At 48.7% G+C, this 13159-nt stretch overlaps 1 protein-coding gene and 1 long non-coding RNA gene across 2 annotated transcripts in view; one reads left to right on the forward strand and one right to left on the reverse strand.

The window, feature by feature from the left end:
* MAP3K14 (mitogen-activated protein kinase kinase kinase 14) overlaps nucleotides 1-6809 on the reverse strand; it is a 44217-nt gene extending 37408 nt beyond the window's left edge. The window contains exon 1 of the mRNA XM_059670490.1: nucleotides 6674-6809. The gene's annotated coding sequence lies outside the window, so the exon portion shown is untranslated. The remainder of the gene's footprint in view (nucleotides 1-6673) is intronic.
* LOC132218786 (uncharacterized) overlaps nucleotides 1-13159 on the forward strand; it is a 449343-nt gene that overhangs the window by 29698 nt on the left and 406486 nt on the right. The gene's annotated exons all lie outside the window — the stretch shown is intronic.

Consider the following 13159-nt stretch of genomic DNA (forward strand, 5'->3'; position numbering starts at 1 on the left):
CACAGTGTAAAGAGCCTGGACTTTAGTCCGTTTCAGTCATTAACTAGCTGGTGGCTTTGGGCAACTCACTCAGCTCTCTTCCATTTACTCTTTTGTAAAAAAAAAAAAAAAAAAAAAAAAGGAGCAAGCAATGGTAATGATCATTTCCAGCCCATAATTCTTTTCTTTTTTAAACCTCACCTGATATTTTTCCATTGGTTTTTTTAAGAGAGAGTGGAAGAGAGGCGGGAAGACAGAGAGAAATATCGATGTGAGAGAAACACGTTGATTGGTTGCCTCCTGCACGAGCCCTGACCAGGGCCCGGCCGGGAAGGAACCTGCAACCAAGGTAGGTGCCGTTGACTGGAACCAAACCCGGGCCCCTTGGGTCCACAGGCTGATGCTCTATCCACTGAGCCAGACCAGCTAGGGCTCCAGTCTGTAATTCTAATAGCACTTTCTTGACAGAGCAGTTAAGGCCTACGGTGACTTAGCCATGCCCACCCAAAGTGACTGCTGGTTAGCCCAGATTGACGGCGTGTGCACCAGGGGCTGGGAAAAGCTTGTGACCACTTACAAGGTCATACTAGTTCTTTCCCTGTGGTTTCAATAAAGTCAAGGCCATCTTGTGGGTGACCCTAGCCCAGTGGTTCTCAACCTTCTGGCCCTTTAACTACAGTTCCTCATGTTGTGACCCAACCATAAAATTATTTTCGTTGCTACTTCATAACTGTAATGTTGCTACCGTTATGAATCGTAATGTAAATATCTGATATGCAGGATGGTCTTAGGCGACCCCTGTGAAAGGGTTGTTCGACCGCCAAAGGGGTCGTGACCCACAGGTTGAGAACCGCTGCCCTAGACACTGATTACAGACATCCCTGGCCATCAGCAGTCAAGCTCAACAACAACCGCACAGATCTACAACAGAGTCTGAACAAACTCTTTGACTGAATAGACACCTAGGCATGGGTTTAGTGGTAAGAGGGTCATCAGAAGCCATAGCAACCAGATGTGCAGAAGGGCTAGCTCAGGAGTTCATACCGTGGCTCTAGAAGTGCAGATAACCTAGGTGGTGGCAGGCTTGGAATTACAGTTTCCGGAAATGCAGGATTCAATCTAGCCTTTCCAATCACTGGAGCTCATCGGAGCCTCCAACTCAGGAGGTGAAAAGCAAGGCAGGTAGAAAAGGGTTCCCCAAAAGGTCTTTCACACCAAAGTAGGGGTTATGTCTCTCTGCTCTTTGCCAAGGGGTTTCCCAGTTCCACGGAGCCAAAGCTCTCCTCCTGCTTCTTTGCTGACTGTCACTGGCAGCTGGCCATTTTTTACTCTCAAGGTGGCTGGACTCACTGCTGATCTGGCTCTGTGCCCTATTCACATGACCTCGTGCCAGGGGATCCATCTCTCTTTCAGTCAGCCAGCCCTGGGAGCCTCCGTTTGCTTCTGTATCCCTACCTCCAAACCCTTGGGCTGAAATGAACCTGATCGTGGGCACGGGGCTTCTCCACACGGGCCAGTCAAGACTTCCTCTGCAACTGTGCTGGGTGGATCAATCGCCTGTCACCTACACCCCTGCATGGGTGACTCACCTTCCAGAGAAAGTGCTTTGCTCACCTAAGCAAAGCTGCCTGGAAAATGACGAAGGGGCCTATCAAATGCACTCTGTGGGGCCAACCAGCCACTGAGCTGGGTCCAGACACACTGCCTCTCACCTCCAGCCTGAAGTCAAGTGTGGAGCTGCCACTCCAGGCTGCTGGTTTCATTTTCATCTGAACATGATGCTTGACATCCGGTGATCTATTTTTTCTAAAAACTAGGTTCACTTTAGAAATGACTCTTTGGCCATCGAGACAGCTTCCCCAGGAGAAAACAAATTGTTATTTAAAGGGAACAGCAGCCTGGTGGGAGCCTATATTTTTGTTTTGTGTTAAAAGGAGGGAAAAAAGAATTTAGAATGTAATGTGAAACTTTTTTCCCCCCTTTGGGTGATTTAAAGGGAACTCTGCAAGTCTGTGACTACCGATCCAGGGCCCTCAGACATTATATGCCGGGCACTGAGTTTGCCAGAGGTCACACAGATAGTAGCAGATTAGCAGAAATATTTGTAAGAGGAAGGAAGGGTGAGCTGGGGGTGCATGTAGTGGTGGGAACCCTACCCCACAGAACCAAAATTTTCCTCCTAGTGCCCTGAACAAAGAGGAACAAGTCCTGCTCTGCAGGCATGGCTTAGTAGTTGAGCATCAACCGATGAACCAGGGGGTCACAGTCCGATTCCTGGTCAGGGCACATGCCTGGGTTTGTGGGCTTGATCCCCAGTGTGGGGTGTGCAGGAGGCAGCCGATCAATGATTCTCTCTCATCATTGATGTTTCTATATCTCTCTCTCCCTCTCCCTTCCTCTCTGAGATCAATTATATATATATAATGTATATTATAAAACATATATATTATGAAAGAGGAACAAATTCTTGCTGACTTATCTTCGACACAGTATTCTCCTTTTTCACCTCCAGAATTAAGGTTGGGACCCACTCCACCACATGGAGGACACAGAAATCCCTAGAAAGGTCCAGCTGTGCCTCTGGCTCAGAGTCCTAGGAGGGCGAAGGGCACCCATGGTTTAGAACAGCCGTGGGCAAACTACGGCCCGCGGGCCCGGATCCGGCCCGTTTGAAATGAACAAAACTATTGAAAAAAAAGACCGTACCCTTTTATGTAATGATGTTTACTTTGAATTTATATTAGTTCACACAAACACTCCATCCATGCTTTTGTTCCGGCCCTCCGGTCCAGTTTAAGAACCCATTGTGGCCCTCGAGTCGAAAAGTTTGCCCACCCCTTGTTTAGAATCACCAACTCTGACCAGGTAGAGCCTGGGCCTTTTCAGGCTCATTGGGAGGGTGGTGAGGGCATGGTTTGGTGTAAGGCAGGGGCAACTTGTCAGCTAGAACCTCCTGACAAGAAATGTCGCCCTGGAGGTCCTGCTGAGAAAATGACTCGCCCTGTCAGGCAGGCTGACCTGTCCTGACATCATCTTACAGAAAACAGGTCTAGTCAATGTGGTAATTGGCAACTACTGCTACTGCTATTACTACTACTACTACTACTATCACCAACAACGTTTACAGCCAAACAGCACCATTTACAGCTGTCGTATTCTGTGGCTTATTATATGCCAGGCACTGAGTTTGCCTGAGGTCACAGATAGTAGCAGACCTGGATCTGATCCAGGTCTGTCTGACCTGACAGCCTAAACCCCCACATTTGACACAGAGACACCATGGACTTGCTATATTGCTCTGGATATATCACTTCACCACTCTGCCTCAATTTCTGCATCTGTAAAATGGGGCTGAGCATAGGCTATGCTATTCATCTGTTGGTCTTTTAATAATAATCATTATGAATAATTGATATCAATTAATAATTGTTAATGACATATTAATATTTTAAAATATATATAGCTAGATAAATAAAGAAGCTACCCTGGTTTAGTTACATTCAAAATTGACATTTTTTTTGGGGGGGGGGGCAGAAACAATTTATCTTTTCATGAGTAAGTTAGTAGAAAAGGCAGTGAACTTGATGTCAGGAAATAAGGGTTTAGATTCTGGGCATGACACTGATTTCCTGAGTAATCTCATCTACTTTATTTCTCTTCATGAGATTTTACTTTCCTGACCTTTGTCCCTGTCTTTCTTTATAGGAGTATTGTGAGAAAAACACAAAAAATAGCTACTAAGTACCATTATTCTTGATGCCATATAATTTCAAGGGATTTATATCAGGAGGAAAAGGGATTAAAGGATACAAAATAGCAAGAAGGGAAGAGAATCATTTAAATTAAAATGCAAAGAAGGGCGCACAGGTCACTGAGGAAAAATGACTTTTCTCTGCATTGTCACTCAGGTAGTAAGACAAGCCCACAACTAAGGACCCTTATCCATCACACTGCAATGTCTTGCTCAGCTCAACTGAAATGTTCTACTACATGATTTGCCCTGTGTGTGGCCTTCCATTTCTAAGCTACTGCTTTCAACATTTCAGTCAGCAACACCAAGTACATGCAAAGCCTTCACACATGCATCACTGTGAGCGCGCGCCCTTTCCCTTAAAGATGCTCACCCCCACTTTTCCCTTCCTGGGAATCTTGGCATGCAGAGGCCAGAGGGGCTGGCTGATCTTTAGAGCTCCCCAAATCCACTGACATGGAATTGACCCCCTCCCTGCTAATTTCACACCGTGCCATCTAAAGGGCCCGTAATGTTCACATGTTTCCAGTTTAACTGAAATACTAAAATGGGGCAAACAGGAAGCATCAGACACAACTGCGGTAGTGACTTATTAATCATGAAAGCAGAATTTTAGTTGCCTCTTAACCTTTTGCCAGGGGGGAAAAAAACAGCTCTGAGAGGATGGAAGCCACTGGTAGAATATACTGCCTATATGTGTTACCAAGCTGACTTTTACTTTTAATTTAGGACTGAATTTGCTTTTAAGATTTCTTAACTCTCCACCCAGAAAGAACATCCATAAGTCAACCAACATGAAATCTGTCAGCTCTTGATCACTGCGGGCAGACCTGTTAGGAAAGCTCATGTGCTATCCACTGACACAGGAAAAAATAGGAAATTCAGAGCGACTTCACAGGCCAGAGTGATAAGACAGGGTTGAGGGTGCCAACAATGAAGATAACAACCCGGGAGGAAGCTTTACCCCATTCACATCCCCACAGACCTCTCACCAGAGCCCCGCCAAGACGAACTGTTATCACGCACCCCCAAAAATCACAACAGTTGCCTGGAGTTGGACAGCCTATCAGGACAAGCTTGCTTCTCCACATTCAGTGATATACAAACACTCCAAGAATATCACAAAGAAGTCAGTGTTCAACAGGAGAACCAAAATGAGGAAGCAAGCCTCCATCTGTTGAGGGGCAACGGCCAACCAGACATTTTTGTTTAATAGACGAAGGCTCATTTGGCAAGGTCTCTTGTCTGTGGTGCCACTCCCACAAGCTCTAACAGACAATACTAGGGGCAATCCTCCCCCCCCTCCCACATTCAAAACTGCTCCTTAGATTCTGAAAACAGAAGATAACCTAAAGTTTGGCAACCTACTGTCTGATTTCACGAAAGTGCTAGGACATATACCTGGATACATATTTCTACAATTAAAGTCAGAGATTATTACGTTTATTTTGAGACCTTCTGAGAAGTTCACCACGCCCTTCAAAATAAATGAGGATGCCCCAAAGGTGTCTGAGAAAAGCAGAGGTCTGGCATCGCTGCACCAAAGGAACTGACTTTGACATCACTTAAAAAACACCAAGAGTAGATCCAAACACATCGTAAGCAAGACAAGCACCTGTCCGCCTGTCCTCTCGCGCTAGGAGCAGAACACCACACCGAACACTTCTCCCTCCTTTCTGCATCTCAGTCCCAGATTGTGGTCCTGGTCCAGGGGGGAGAGCTGGAGAAGATTCCAGTGTCCTAGGCTTTAGGCATTTCTATATGCCCCCTCCCCCCTCAGGTGCCTTACCTGTAAGAGACAATGTTATCTGTCTCATCACACAGGTTCTAAAGGAAAAAGGAGGTTACAGGTATGAAGATACTCAGTAAAAAAACACATCTCTAATGTTAAGATATTATCTCTCCTTCGAGTCTTTCTGAACGACCATGTTTCTAGTCAAGGGGTTTTCAGCTTTTTTCCTGGAATAAACTTCAGACTGCTATTTTGCACTAGGCCCCACCTCTCCTCATTTCATTTTACTTGCCTTTAGAGTTCCTAGTCAAGTCACCGGTGTTCACTGTCTCTCCATTTACCAAAAACTGAATTCGGTTACCTTCCCTCCATTCATCCTCTCCCCGACCCTCCCCATACTCATGGCCCAGTCCATCCTTTGGGACGGAGACCAACTTTTTAACTTTAGTAAGGAAGGTACCGCCTTTTTCTGAAGTTACCCAGCATCAGGGGGCTCCTGGCCAGGTGGGGCTCTCTGCACTGTACCAGTGGCCCCTTTCTGCCTGGGGACAGTGGCTGCAGGTTGCCAGGGGCCACAGTGGGCTTCCGCGATGGAAATATTCTATTGGAGCCGACAGATGAAGTCCCCAGGCGTCGGGGGACGCAGGAGGATGCTGCGAGCGGCCAGCCAGCTCCGCCGAACGCCAAGGGCAGGTCTGCGCCTCCTCCCCGCCCGGGGTGTGCGATCGAGAACTTCCCAGGGCAGCCGGAGGGTCTCACTGACCCGGCAGACAGGGGCAACGCGGCCGGGGAGCGCTTGTGCATCAGCCGCCTTCCGCCGCGCCGAGGCTAGCCCCCATCCTACGGGGCACCCAGGGGACCGGGCAGGAACGGCAGGCCTGGCGGCGGGGACAGCTGAGCACAGGGGAATCGGGGTGCTGGGGAAAGGGAAGCAGGGCGCCCCCGTGCGCGCTTCGGGCGAGCGTGTCGCCCGCGGGGATGCGGGGCGAGGACGGCGTGCGACCATGGCCCTAGACGCGTGGTGAGGCGCGCCGCCGACCAGACCCCCGGGGCCCAGGGCCCGCGCGCGAGTGGACTCGTCCGACCGGCCGCGCCGCTGACCCCCACCATTCTAGGGCGGCGGGCCCGGCCGCATCCCGGTCCCGAGCCGAGGGGCGACCCATCCGCGGTGCTCCCCGCTCCGAGCCCTGGGACCCTGCCCAGTCACCTACCGGCCGAGCGCCGATCTCCCCAAGCAGGACTGTCGCGCTCCCCTCGCGCTCCCCTCGCCCTCGATCTCCCGCCGCCGGCTGCCGACCGCTGTTCTCGGGGCCCACGGTCGCCCCGCCCCCGCTTCGGGCCCCACCCCCTGGTCGCCTTCCCGGTCGCCCCCGGGGCCACGCCTCCCCCGGCGGCGGCAAATTTGCCTGGGTTCGCACCTCCCACTCTGGCCGCACCTCGACCCTTGGTCCCGCCCACCCCGCCAACCTAACCAATGAGGTGGCGCGTCTCGGCTACTGCCTCGAGCAACGATTGGTAGCGAGAGCGCGTTTCCAGAAATGGGCACTGTTTCCGGACAATGTTTATAGTGAAGACGTCGGTGGGCGGATGGATTGACAGGAGGCGGAGGCGGCGGGAGTTTGGTCTAACCACACATGCGCTCTCGGCTTCGGCAGTTTTTTCACGGGTTGCGTTCTTACGGGAAGTAAGAGTGAATATGCGCATGCGTGGGCACTCCCAGCCCGGGACTTCGGTTACCTTGGAGACGGCGAGGCGCTCTCCCTACTTGGCCAAGTTCTGCTTCTTCTGCTCGACGTCTTGATGGCTGAGGCCGGTCGGCGCGGGGTGTGCGCGCGTGGTGGTGCTGGTTAGAAACATTTTTATTGAGCACTTACTCTGTTCAAGGCTGGAGAGTTCCCGAGCACTAGTAAGACAGGTTCTAGTTCCTGCCCTCGAAGAACTTGGGGAGCCAAAGGCCTACACAGGTCAGACCTGTGTGTTGAAACCCAAGTCTGATGAGAGCGCGTGGATGGCATGGTGCAACCCCTTCCCGCAGCCAGAGAAGCAGCGTGGTGCGAGCGCTGCGGGAAGCTTCTCCTTGGTGGGTTTACAGAACTAGGTTACAGACCAGGAAGAAGACTGTACCTGGACCTGTGCACAAAAAGGACCAAGGTGTCAACCGTGCTTCTTTCCGAATGCGAGGGTTAGGTGGGCAGGAGGCATTTAGGGGCGGTATGGACATTTTTTCTTTTTGAATATTTGCTTACCTGTATTTTCACTGATCTTGTATTTTATTTGTAATAAAGAAAAACAAAATTCCCAAACTTTAAAAGTTTGCAAAATGGAAAAGATATGTCTCTACCTGGGCACCCTACCTACCCCCATCAGTGGTCCACAGCAGGCAGGTGTGGTTACTGACTCTAATAGGTAGGCCCTGTCCAAAGCTGTTTTGGGAATAAGGATCATCTCATCGCTGGACGTGTTGCTCAAGACCACTTTTCAGACATTCCTTGGTAGTTCAAAGCCTATTTCTGGTGATCTACACCCAACAGACATCTCCCTTGTTGGGGTGTAGGAAAGACCATTCATTTAGGCAGGGGACAAAAACTCACAACCTAAAGGCCTTGCCAACGCAGTCATGCCATAAATATACTTTGGCTAGCCCAGTGTGTGTGTGTGTGTGTGTGTGTGTGTGTGTGTGTTTAAATTTGAATTTGAATTTGAATGCCTTAGGGTAGAGCCTGCAGTTTCTCACAGCCCCCAGCCTTAGGTCTTACACCCAACCATTAAACCTTATGTCATCTGTCTGGATCCTGAAGCATTCCAGATTGTGGCCCTGATAGAGCCTTGCTTTGGAGCTGAACAGTCTCTGGTACATCAACTGGCTGTGCCACTGACCAGCTTGCAAGATGGCGGGCAAGAAGAAAGCTGGTAGCCCCTAAAGCTCCTTCGAACCCCTGAGTTTTTTCATTGCAGTGACTCAGGGAGAGGCGGAGCTTGGCCAGATGGTGGGTCACAGGTTGGTATCAGCAAACCTGGATGCAGAGCTTGGCGCTCTCACCACCTGTTTGCCTCTGGGCACACCACTTCTCAGGAAAGACGTGGGCACAGGCCCAGATCTGCAGATGCTCCCTGGCTCGCCTTTGCATTATCCTTTTATCACCATTCCTTCTTTAGGATACCCAGGGCCCACATACTTCCCTGACATTTCTTTGGGTCCCTGCCTGCCCACATCCACTCTATCATGATTATCTGCCTTTAAATCTATCCATTAACACTAATGTGTATTAGTGGGAGATAGTGAGCATGTTGACTCAAATATGCGGCTCTCAAGAAGGGATTTCTCAGCAGGCTGCAGAGAAACAAACCACTAGAGGCTAGTGAGGAAGGTGATATGGGATAAGAAGGGTCTCAGAATTTCAACTCTTTTTCTCAAGCCTTTCCAAACCCCACCATGTGTGTGGGGTGAGGTGAGAAACAGCACTACACCCACTCTGAGTGAGCACCTTGAAATGCTGGCACCTTCTGGAAGGAGAGCTTAGGGCAAAATTACTTCCTCCCAGTCCAGCCAGTTAAGTCAGGACAACCTGAGAAGGCTTCTAGCCCTGAGTCACTTGTGCAGCCTCAGCTCTGCTTTAAATAAAAATAAACCAACATTTACTGGGTGACTCACACCTGGAGTCGTGAGCCAGGTTCTCAGCACTAAAGGATTTCCACATCCCACCTCAACGGTTCACGTCTGGAGACAGAAGGGTAAGATTGTGTCCTTCCAAAAAGAAGAGCAGCTTGTTTTTTGAGAGCTTTCAAAAAATACATCAGACACTTCTAAGTGCTTTGTGTGCTTAACGTCTGAATATTCACTCTAGCCCAGGGTTTCCTAACCTGGCCCTCTTAACAATTTGGATTGGATGGGGTTTTGGGTGATGGGGTGTGGGGGGGAGGAACTGTGATATACATTGTAGGATGGTTAAGAGCATTCCTGGCTTCTGCTCACTAGATGCCAGTAACACCCCCCCCCTCCAGCCCCCCGCCCCAAACTCAGTTGTGACAACAAAAAATGTCTCTAGACATTACCAAATGTCCCCAAGGGAGCAAAATTGCCCCCAGTTGAGAACTCTTACAATCTAACCCCATAGAGTAGGTACTATAATTATCCCCACTTCTGAGGCTCAGAGAGAACTCATTTGCCAAAGGTCATTTTACTGTAACAGAAGACCTGGGATTCAAACCAGTGTGACCCCAGGGTCCCTGCTCTCCTGCATATAGGACTCTACAAAAGGACTTTGGACTTTAAGAAGTCCATTGCCCATCAGTTCTATACAAGAGTAATGAAGGGTGAATGAATTTTGTGCATCAGTGAGAGAATGTTATCTTTGGATCATTTTCCCTTTTCTGCTTACAAGAAAGGAAATTGTATTCTGATTTTTACTGCCTTAGTCAGCACAGTTCATGGTGTCCAGCCATGTTTAGTGAGAAACTGGGTAATGAATCATCTGAGTGTCTGTGGACCTGAGGCCCCAAATTCCTGTGAGATCCTAGAATTACTCTTGAGAAGAACTCAGATGTAAGATAGAGATGATGTCACTGCCCTCCCTGGCTTGGACCTGCCCCATTGCTACCACCCAGTCTAGAGTTATATAGAGGGGCAAGGAGGCAGGAGAGGAAATAGATGTAGGCAGTGGTGTGCTGGAGTTCTCTTCCTACTCTGCAGTCAGTGACAATTTCATGTTGTTAGCTTGAAATCAGAAACGATGGGAGTATTTACACTATGGAAATTGGCAAACAGTATAAATCAGGACTACCCACCCTCAACCTGTTAAACATTTACCAGAATACCATTGCATGCAGATTCTGGTCTCGGACTGACCCCCTCCAATTCTGCCCCCGCTCCCCCAATGGAGGAACATGGTAAACTGTAGAACTGTCAGAGAAGAGGAGGAGCCATGTGATGTGGGTGAAGAGAAGAGGTGCCAATCTCTTCAAAGGATGGAGTTGCCAGGGTGGGGGTCTCCATGAAGGCACTTGGGAAAATATACCTGACTAAGACCAGGTCCTGGACTTACCTTTCTGAGACCCCTCCCAATTTTGAAGCCTTCTTAGGGGGCCCTGGGTTAAGAATTGACTCAAATTCTTCTCACTTCCTCGTTGGTTATCCCTTCCAGTCTCCTCGCCACATCATCCTCAAGCCTTCTGGTGGATTTATTCCTCCTAAGAGACCACTTGGGTGATGTGTTCTGCCCCATTGTCCTCACAACTTCTCCCCTTTAGCTTCTTCCTCTTAATTTCCAAATGTGCTCAAGTCTCTGCAACCTAAAAACAGACAAATAAAGAAAAAAAATTCTTCCTCTGTCCTGGCTTTTCCTTACACTGTTGGCCCAACCTTTCTTCCCCTCTCAGTTCCCAAGTCTCTTGGTCTCCCTTGCATCTATTTCAATTGCCACTTGCATGTACCACTTGCCCTCTGGTTTCTGGCCACCACCCCTTCTCTCCATGGACACCCACTAATTGCTTCCTAGTCAGATAACCTCATCTCAGCTCTCATCTGCAGTCAGCCACAAACGTGATGCTCTGAGCACCTGCTAACTATGTCAGGCACTGGGGAGTGTGGACTTTCAGACCAGTGCCAGCTTTTAGGGAGCTTCCAGTGTCGTGGGTGGGTAGACCTTGAACAAGTGACTACTGATGAGGACTTAATAAGTCATTCCAGATGATGAGGGTGGTGAGAGAATGGACAGTGTGTACTATATTAGGCAGGGCCCAACCAGGGAAGCAGAACTCACTCTGAGTTTTTAGACATGGAATTGAATGCAAGGATTGGTTCACACAGACGATGGAAGAGTTGAGAAACCCAGCAGGAGGAGATGGTGAAGTAACCATGAATCCACTACTAGCCCTGGGGTGGAGGGACTTTAGGGGAACGCAGTGTAGTCAGTGGCTGGAGGCCAGGGTCACTGATAGAAGTTGGAACTACAGGGGAGACACAGTCACTTTCATAGACACGACTCAAGACTGAGAGGGGTGAAGATTCTCCGTTCCTTCCGCCCTCTGGCCTCCTCAGTGCAGGGGTCAGTTGCCTGTGGTACCGAGCAGAGCAGAGAAAGGGAGGGCCAACCCAGGACTAGCACAGGTATGGGATTGGGAAAGGACAATCGAGGAATGGGGGACTAACTTAGTGGAGGGGCTCAGAGAAGGCCTGAAAGGTGAAGGGGAGAGTTGGAGGGGAAAATATTCTCAGCAATCACTGGCATTTTAAAAAATTGAATTTATTAGGGGTTACATTGGTTAATAAAGTTACATAGGTTTCAAGTATACAATTCTATAACACATCATCTGTATATTGTATTGTGTTTTTTAAGATTATTTTTTAGAGCATATTTAGGTTCCCAGAAAAACGGAAGGTACAGAGATTTCCCTCATATTCCCTCACATGCATAGCCTCTCCCACTGTCAACATCCCCCCACCAGGGTGATACCTTTGTTACAAGTGATGAATCCACATTAACACATTATAATCACCCAAAGTCCATAGTTTACATTAGGGTTCACTGTTGGTGTTGTACATTCCATGGCTTTGGACTAATGCATGATGGCATGCAGCCATCATTATAGTTTCATACAGAGTATTTTCACTGCCCTAAAAATTCTCTGTGTTCTGCCTATTCTTTCCTCCTTCTCAACCCCTGGAAACCAACAATCTTTTTACTGTCTCCATAGTGACAAATAAATAAATTGTGATCCATCCAGACAATGAAATGTTATTCAGTGCTAAAAAGAAATGAGCTATTAAGCTATGAAAAGACATGGAGGAAATCTTAACTGCACATTACTAAGTGAAAGAAGGACAATCTGAAAAGGCTATATACTATATGATTCCAACTATATGATACTAGAGGCCCTGTGCACAAATTTGTGCATGGGTGGGGCCCCTCAGCCTGGCGGGGTCCCTCAGCTGGCTGGCGATCAGGGACAATCGGGGCCGTCTTGCCCAGTCCCGATCAGGCCAATCAGGACAGCTGGCTGGGGGAGGGACCGCAGAAGGTTGGCTGTAGGAGCACACTGACCACCAGGGGGGCAGCTCCTGCATTGAGCGCCTGCCCCCTGGTGGTCAGTGCACGTCATAGTGACTGGTCGATTGGTTGTTCCGTCACTTAGACATATATATGTGTGTGTGTGTGTGTGTGTGTGTGTGTGTGTGTGTGTGTGTGTTCTGGAAAAGGCAAAACTATGGAGACAGTAAAAAGACCACTGAGATTTTGGGCCAATCCTCTTCCTGAGGCTTTGGAGATACTGTATTTTCTTTATTTTTAAACTTGCTGTCTCTGCTTTTTTCTCTCATTCTTAAAGAGTGAGGCACTCCCCAAATTTTAGTCCTAAGCCCCTCACTTTTCTATACATTCTCCTGGGAGTTCTCATTCACTCTTGATTTCATTTAGTTGTTCAACATACATTAATTGAATACCTATTATGTGCCAGGTACTTGGCAAAGAGAGATGAATGAGTCATGATGCTGCCAGCGACAAAGAGATGCCTGCCCTCAAGGAAGGAGATGAACAAGGTTTCAATAGAATGTGGAAGATAGAAGGAAGCCCTGGGTGAGGTAAGAACACAGGAAAGGCTGCCTGGAGAAGGTGATGCTCAAGCTGATTGCTGCCAGGCACACTAGCAGTAAGCCAGGTGACTGAGGCAGGAAGAACATTCTGGCAGAAGAAATAACATGT

This window comes from Myotis daubentonii, chromosome 16 (assembly GCF_963259705.1).
Source record: "Myotis daubentonii chromosome 16, mMyoDau2.1, whole genome shotgun sequence".
In the NCBI taxonomy this organism is placed as follows: Eukaryota; Metazoa; Chordata; class Mammalia; order Chiroptera; family Vespertilionidae; genus Myotis; species Myotis daubentonii.